Here is an 8,759-nt window from a genome sequence, read left to right on the forward strand (position 1 = left end):
AGATTGTCATGTAGTTTTATCTTTACCTAAACATAGGGGTATAAAAGTATTTTTGAACTAAAAAATTATGAATCCAAATAGGAGAAACCCCTTAAATAATAGTAAGATATATATACACACACACACACACATACACACACTAGCCTCATCACACGCGCAAAGCGTGTGCAATGAGGTTTTTTTTTTTTGTAGAAAAAAGTGTGTTTTTTTAAAATTTTATATATATAATTTTTATTTTGAAAATCTAACTTATAAGTAGATAAAGTAATTTGAAAATTAATAGGAAAGTGGTCATATTTTTTAGGCAATATTTTAGTGGGAGTTAGAGTTGCATTTTTACTAGATTGTTCTGTAGTTTTATCTTTATTTAAACATAAAGATATAAGGGTATTTTTGAACTAAAAAATGAGGAATCCAAATAGGGGAAACCCCTTAAATAATAGTATATAAGTGTGTGTGTGTGTGTATATATATATATAAGATGAGTTCAAGTTACACCTGATTTTTTGGACCATTGATAACTATTAGCAAAGACGAATCTAGCCTTGGGCTAGGGGGGGGGGGGGGCTGTGTACACAAAGAAACTTTTCAATTTGCCCCAAAATATGCAATCTTGGCCCCCTCCCTCCAAAAAAATTATAAATTGGCCCATAAAATCCAAAAGTATATGTTCTATTCTATCCCTTTTGCCCAGCTGCCTAAAGAATAATTATAATAACCTTTGGATAATAACAAAAAAAAAGAGTACAATTTTGGTCCAAAGAAACCCTATTGCCCTAAAAATAACATGAATTACTTGGAGACAAACTAATATTGACAACAAAAGTAAAGCACAAATTTGACATTTTCAAATGTATGATTTTCAGTTCACATGGTGTGAACTGTGAAGTGCTTAATATTATATTTTTTAAGTTACTTTTCGAAAAGTTTTTAGTTGTGTTTGTTATAATAATAACGTTTATTTTTTTATTAAAAAAATTACATAATGAGTTTACTGTAATAAGTTGTTTGGTAATGCTACTTTTTAAGAAATGAGAGAAATTTGTCAATCTTATGTCAAAATATTATTTAAATGGTTGGGTAGATGTAGGATAAGTTCCTTATAATTAATTATTATTGCCTTTTTTTTAAGATCATGGAAAAATAATGTTCAATTTTGATTATTTTTATTAAGAAAAATTCAAAATAATTTAGAAGCTCATCTTGAAAATGCAATATTGTCAACATCTAGTTTGATGTCTAAATTTCTAAAATCCATCAAATAAATTTTTGAAAAATCACCATATATGAAATTGGTAATAGTCCATTATAGAATAATCTAAAATTACCACGAATATATTATGATGTTAATTAACACAATGCAATTGAACAAGCTTATGTTAAGTTTGGTCTATACCAATTTTTTTTTAATACTTTTGGCCCCCCTCAATTCCAAATCCTGGTTCTGTCTCTAACTATTAGATCTAAGGGTCAAAAAACACTTATAGTAATGTCATTATTACTTCTTAGAAATTAGTGATTTAGACTTTAACTCTTCTTATTAAAGGGAAAAAAAAATTATAGCATTAACTCTCCGCTGTCCTCCATGTCATCATCTTTTTCCTCTCATCCTCTCTCACATCTTTCTTCTTGCACTATGTACTTTTAGGCCATAGCCATTGATTTCTAGAGAGTAATATATAACTCACTCAGTCTTTTCTTCCCAACAAAAATCAAAGAACCTTTTTTCTTTATAATCTGGAAAATAAAGAACTTACCACATTTGCATGAGATTAGAATCAACCAAGCACTCTAGAATCTTTACAAAGCAACAAAGAGCATAATAATAAGTTTACATGTTACACGCATTAATACAAGAATATTATCCATAATCTTCATCCTCAAAAAGTTTTACATATTTCACTATTCAAGAAAAGTGAACCAAGAGAACATGCATGATGTAAACTCTTTTAGGGGGAATATTTATGCAACATAAAGAAATTAAGAGGCTTAGGTAAATTAAGAGGCTTAAGGTTAAAGCTGTGGAAATGGGCTTGGGATTGGGGGATAATTACGAAAGTGCACCTTGACTTCCTTTAGAATGATGTTTGAACACGAACGGTTGAAAGGGAAACAGGGACAGATGCTGGAAAAAAGGCTCTGATTTTGTCGGTTTATTCACTAAAATGCTATTTTGAATGACTAACTGGGTATAGTCTCAAAGGGAGTAATAATGGTGATGGCCTAAAAGTAAATACTGCAAGAAGAAAGATGTGAGAGAGGTTGAGAGGAAGAAGATGATGATGTGGTGGATAGTGGAGAGTTAATGCTATAGTTTTTTTTTTTTCTTTAATAAGAAAAGTTAATGCCTAAATCACTATTTTTTTTTAAAGAGTTTCAACTTATGGCGTTCACTCCTGATAATATCTCTTTATTATTAGACCAAGATACTAATCAATTTTTGGTGTAGGCGGGGATTGAACCCTAGATCTTTTATACAACCATTAGAGACTTTACTAGCTGAGTTAACCGGAATCCATTCAAAATCACTAATTTCTAGAAAGTAATAATGACATTACTATGAGCATTTTTTTACCCTTAGATCTAATAGTAATCAATGATCTAAAAAATGTGTAACTCTTGTGAAGTTACACTAGGTGTAATTTGAACCCATCTCTCTCTCTCTCTCTCTCTCTCTCTCTCTCTCTCTCTCTCTCTCTCTCTATATATATATATATATATATTTTTTTTTTTTTTTGTAAATTTTGAAAATCTAACTATTAAATTTTATTTTTCTTATGTTTTTAACATGTATATCCAATTTCGTTCAAATTGAATATTATTTATTATTCGATTAGTAAAATTATTTTTTATACATAATTTTAAATCATAAAAATTTGAAATTTTAACATGCATGAAGAATATAATAAGAACATACAATCTAATGGTTGGATTTTCAAAATTCACACTCAATATAGAGATATATGAGGAGTTTGTAGAGTTTTTTTTCAAACTAGTTTGGAGAGAAACTTTATTCATATCTCTGTGTAATAGGTCATTTAGGTTTTAAATTGGATTCTAATTATTGTCTAATTTTGTGCCATGTGTCCTAATTGAGTTAATGAGGTGCAAAAGAGGAAGGATCTAATATAAATAAATCATCAAAAACTTAATAAAAAAATAGTAAGCTCATGTGTATATCCAAAAGAAATTAAAAAAAAAGAAGAGAGAGAGTAATTTGAATCAATATATGTGTGTAATAATAATAATAATAATAATAATAATCTATATATATATATATATATATATATATATATATAATAGGTGAAGTTAAGAGAAAATCCAATTAGATTTCAATTGAATTTTCAATTTTGAGCCACGTCTTTTTTTTTTTTTTGGTCAAGTGAGTTAATTGGATTCTAAATTTTGTGCCATGTGTGCTATCTAAATTTTTAAAATTTTTGTGCCAAAATAAATAATACATTAACACCTAATACAAAAACCAAGAAGACCACAAAAATTACCTAATCAAGAACATTTCACCTAGACACCTCTCTCTCTCTCTCTCTCTCTCTCTCTCTCTCTCTCTCTCTCTCTCTTAAATGTTTCTCTAAATATAATCTCAACCCCTAACCACTTGCTACCATCAGCAAACAACTCTTAACAACACACCAACAACCCCCCAATGCACAACAAACAAATTAGTAAGTAAACTTGCTGCCCCTTTTCTATTCATATTTATTGACTTATGAAACATTGTCAATTCCTTTTCTCACATACTGTTTTTCCGGTTAACAACTCTTTTACTTCATAACTAACCATTGAATTTAACAATATCAATATTCAAAAGTATAAATGAAACTTAAATCCTGTATGAGGATTAAAATAAGCAACCATACGAATTTGAAAAATATGGCTTTTGGAAACAATACTTCATTATAATGCTATTTGGAGATTTTATTTATTATTAATATTGTTGTTTTCCTATGCCCTTTTTTTGTTTTGGGTTGCATCTCAATAATAAACAAAGCCAATAATCCAATTATTTGTGGTAAGAATATAAGGATATGATTGGGCAAGACCGGCAGTTCCTTTTCTTCCGAGTCCAATGTACATGACTTATTTTTTGGAGACACTAAGTTGATGATGATTTTGGAGACACTAAGTTGAAAGTGGTATTTCTTGAAATTTTTCATATTGCATGAGATAAGATCTATAATGAAAAAATATATAGTTGAATTTAGTTATACAATTAGTAACAATGACCAAACTTTAATGCAAGTTTTTTATACAGTTAGGTAGATGAGATTTATCAATTAAAAATTTAAAATATATTTAGTTTCTCAATAGGTAAATATAGAGAGATAGTATTTACTTAGATCCAATATGGAGGATGGCACTCAAAAGTGGTAAATATTCATTAGTAGCCAAAATATAGGATTCCATATGAGTGTTGTTACTTATCTTTGAAAAGATCATATCCAAAAATAAACAAACCAAAAAAATAGGAAAATTATAAATTCAGCCCATTTTCAGAGAAATTTGTTTAGTTTACAAGCTTTTATAATAGGCTTTTTTCTGTTTTTTTCATAGTTTGTAATGCCCTTCAAAGTATATACTTAGTTATGTGTGACTTTTAATGAAGTTAAGCTTTGCTAGAAAAAATGGTATCATATAGTAGAAGATATAGTGGAACAAATGAAAGCTCTCAATGAAAGCTATTTATTTGTCTTAATTCGTGAGCGAATTTTGGTTTGGAAGATTCACATATGAATGAATCTAGAAATATTTCATATGAGAATCATATAGCATAATATAATAGTGGGTGAATGTCATGGTTGAGAGAGAAGATACTTTAAAGTTTGATTTGTGAACCAGAGGATAATAGTGGGTGCATGTCATTTGATAATTGTATCTTTGACCTTAAGCTTCATAGATCAAATGTACATAACTTAACCTTGACTTTTGAGGCATTGTCATTGTCCATAGTTCAAGGCAAGCTCTGAGTTTTAAATTTTTTAAGACAAAACTTTTTCTCCTGAATGTTTTCATTCATAGTCATTTTATGTCATGTTGAACTTGATATCAAAATCATGTATGAAGCATAGCTCCTACAAGCACCCATGGACTGTGGCTTATAGTGTAGCTTATTCGCCTTCTCAAAAAAAGTGAATACTAAGGTCCCTATTCATGTGGAAGCCAAAACTTTTTTGTGGGCAGTGGAATTAATAGGTCAAAAGTAGCTATAGAATGTGGTAATTGAGGGTAATTCCAAAATTTGAGTTGAGGTAGTGACCAATAGATCTAAATTAGTGCACTAGAGAACTGTTAATTTTGTTGTTGAAGTCATATTGCTATATGGAAGATTTGACAGATTAGAGTTTAATTGGGTGTATAGTAATGCTAACAAAGCTACACGTCTTAGCAAGATGGACTTCGTCAAACTCTTTTCCAAGTTATTTTGGTGAAGGGATTGGTCCCTTAGGAAATGTTGTCTTGGCATGACTAATTCTATTTTTACGTTTATTATTTTAAATGTTAATTTCAATTTGTTTTTTTAATTCATAATCAATAAGCAAAAAAAAAAATATATATATATATATATATATATATATATAATTGTGATTGTTTTTAAATATACCGTGCATATGCACGGGGTTACACATTAGTAATAATAATAGGTGAAACTGAGAGAACCTCAAATTAGAGTTTCAATTTTGCGTCATGTGTCCTAAATTATTTATTTTTAAAGAGTTTTATTTTTTAATTTTAGAATCAAATGTGAGATCATATCATAAATATTCATTCAAATAAGTTATTAAGTACAAAAATCAAAGAGTTAATAATAAGTGAATCGTAAAAAAAAAGTGCTTCACAATAAATAAAAAAAAAAAGACAATTTACATTTTATACCAAATAATATCCTTACAAAATTTTTAAAAGAGTTAACAAAATATAAAAATGACTATCAATAGTATTTAAATATATATATATATATATATGAATTATATTATGTATCTTATTGTATATTTTTAAGTGTATCAATGCATATGTATGTGGTTGCATATGTATGGGGTTACAAGCTAGTTTTTTTTAATTGTACTATGCATATGTACGAGTTATACACTAGTTTATATAATAATAAAAAGACGAAAATTGGTAACAAGCTTGGCCGGCTACAACTCCTACTAAAAAATAATTAACATAACTACATATTTTAAAAATCTAACCGTTAGATTCCATATATATATTTTTTATTTTTAACATGCATGTAAAAAATGAAAAAAAGAAAAAGAAAAATGAAGATAACGGCAGAGACTAAATTGACATGATACTAAAAAGTTAGGGATCAAATTAACACAATTAAAATGTTAGAAATCAAATTGTAATATGGTGCAGTTGGAGGGTTCCTAAAGTGTTATCTTCCCAGCAAAATTTTAATACATAACTCCATTAAAAAAAAAAAACAATGACAATATTTGTTGAAAGTAAGCTAAATATAACTGTATAAATTAAACTTCAAACTTTTACTATATGTACTTTATTTCTAAATAAAACCCTATTATATATATATATATATATATATATATATATATATATATTTTTTTTTTTTTTAAATGGAGGCCAGGGTGCCATGGCCCCCATCTCTACGCGACTCCGTGCCAGCTCTTAAACTCTGAAAGCACCAAGTATTCAGATGAAACACTCCCTAACAACTCAGAAACCTACTGAATCATATCTGTTTATAAGATTTTTATAATAAAAATTTTAGTACTTCTAAGTTCTAACATCACCCTCTCGCTGAAACAAACAAACAAATATATTATAATATATATATATATATATATATATATATATATATATATTATAATAATGAAGAACTTATTTTATTGTATTTTAATATGGTGCCAATTATATAAGTTGTGATGTCAATATAAAATATTAGACTTATCACACGCGTTTTGCGCACGTAATAATACACTTTTTTTTTGTTTTGTTTAGTATTATAATGTTTAAAAGTGATATATAAATCACTGTGTATTTTTTTTTTAAAGAAAAATGTAAGATGATGTGGAATAATATTTAAAAATGAGATAGAGAACCATAAGAAGTTGAAATCTAATGAGACATTTGAATTTATTGATTAGGATAAAAATTGTAATAAGTAAAAAAAATTTGAGATTTAAACAAAAGAAATATATACATTAGTGTTGATGGATGGAGATTTGTAATAACTGTATAGAATTTGGATAATAGAAATTTTGGAATGTTTTTTTAAAGAATTAAAAAAAAAATAGAAATTTCGGGATAAGAACGAGTAGTTTTTATGTGAGGTAGTGAGAGTTTTTTTTTTTTTTTTGAAGAAGTAATTTTGTATTTTTTTTATAAAGATAACTGAAGTATGTTGTATATATAGGTATATACAAGGATAAGTTGTAATAATGATATTTGAATTTGGAGAATATGGTTTCATATAGTGAAAATTCAAGTTCTGAAATTTTCAAAGTAAAAATTTGAAAATCAGTATTTTTGATTAGTCGAAACTTTGGCTCGATCGATCGAAAATGATAAGAAAATAATCTTGAAGTTTCTAAATGTCTCAATCGCTGTTCGATTCCTATTCAACCGATCGAAAAGGGCACTCGATCGATCGAAAAATCATGAAACAGGTTTTCTGCAGAATTTTCTGGTAACTGTTCAGAAATATTGAAGAAGTTTCAAGCATTGTTAACGGTTTTATGAAATATTTTAACTTTCTATATGTGCCTTTTGATGAAATATAATCTTATGGGTATAAATAGAGGTTTATGTTCACTTGAAAATAGTAAGTTAGAGAGAAATACAAGAAATCTTGTGGTCATTCTCCAGAATTTCTATCTGTAAAATCCAACATCTTTGTTTTATCTTGGGGACAAATTTACGATAACCCTTTAGCAACATTAGTGTGGGGGGCAAATATTGGCTAAGAAAAACGATATAGTGTCTCCAAGTTATCTATTTCCTGTTTGTCTTTTGTGTTAAAGGTAAAAGGTAAAAGGTAAAAGCACTATAGATAAATGTAAAAGTTAACTAAAATAGTATAATAAAACCCATAAATAGTACTAAAAAGTACAGTGGAACTCATGAATAGTAGCAAAAATAAACTGAATAGTAAAATAAATTTGCAAAAATAATCTACGCCAGACACACACTAAAAGGTATGATATTTCAAAATTTCTATGAGAGTATTTTGATACGCCAAAAATTGAAAACGAAATAGGAGAATCTTCTTATTAATAGTATAGGTAAAAATTCATTGTATTTTTAATATTTTCTTTTAAAAATGAATTGTATTTCTTATATAAATTATTTAAACCAATAAGTTTTTTTTTTTTTTTTTTGAGAAACAATTTAAACCAATAAGATGGTGAACACAAAATGCTAAGAAAGTTGACCATGAATGCGGGCGGTGGAAGTTGAACTGAATTTATTGTGGAGTCCTCGTCTCATGAATTTATGATGATCAATTGATTCGATTCTCACAACTAACCATGGACCTGTCAAGTTGTTTTCAAAAATTTATTTTTTGTGGGAAAAAAACTCTTGGAGGACTCTCTTCTCTTGACGTGGGTTTGCAAGCACCTCTCACACCATTCCGTGACTTTCAATGTAAACACAAACAAAGCTTTCATATGAGGACGGAATTAGTATTCAAATTTGGGAGTAAAGCTTAAAATAAATTTTTTTTTTTTATAGAAATAAAAACTAACATCTATTTCATATTTAATAAAATTCAATAT

This window comes from Castanea sativa, chromosome 6 (genome assembly GCF_040712315.1).
Source record: "Castanea sativa cultivar Marrone di Chiusa Pesio chromosome 6, ASM4071231v1".
In the NCBI taxonomy this organism is placed as follows: Eukaryota; Viridiplantae; Streptophyta; class Magnoliopsida; order Fagales; family Fagaceae; genus Castanea; species Castanea sativa.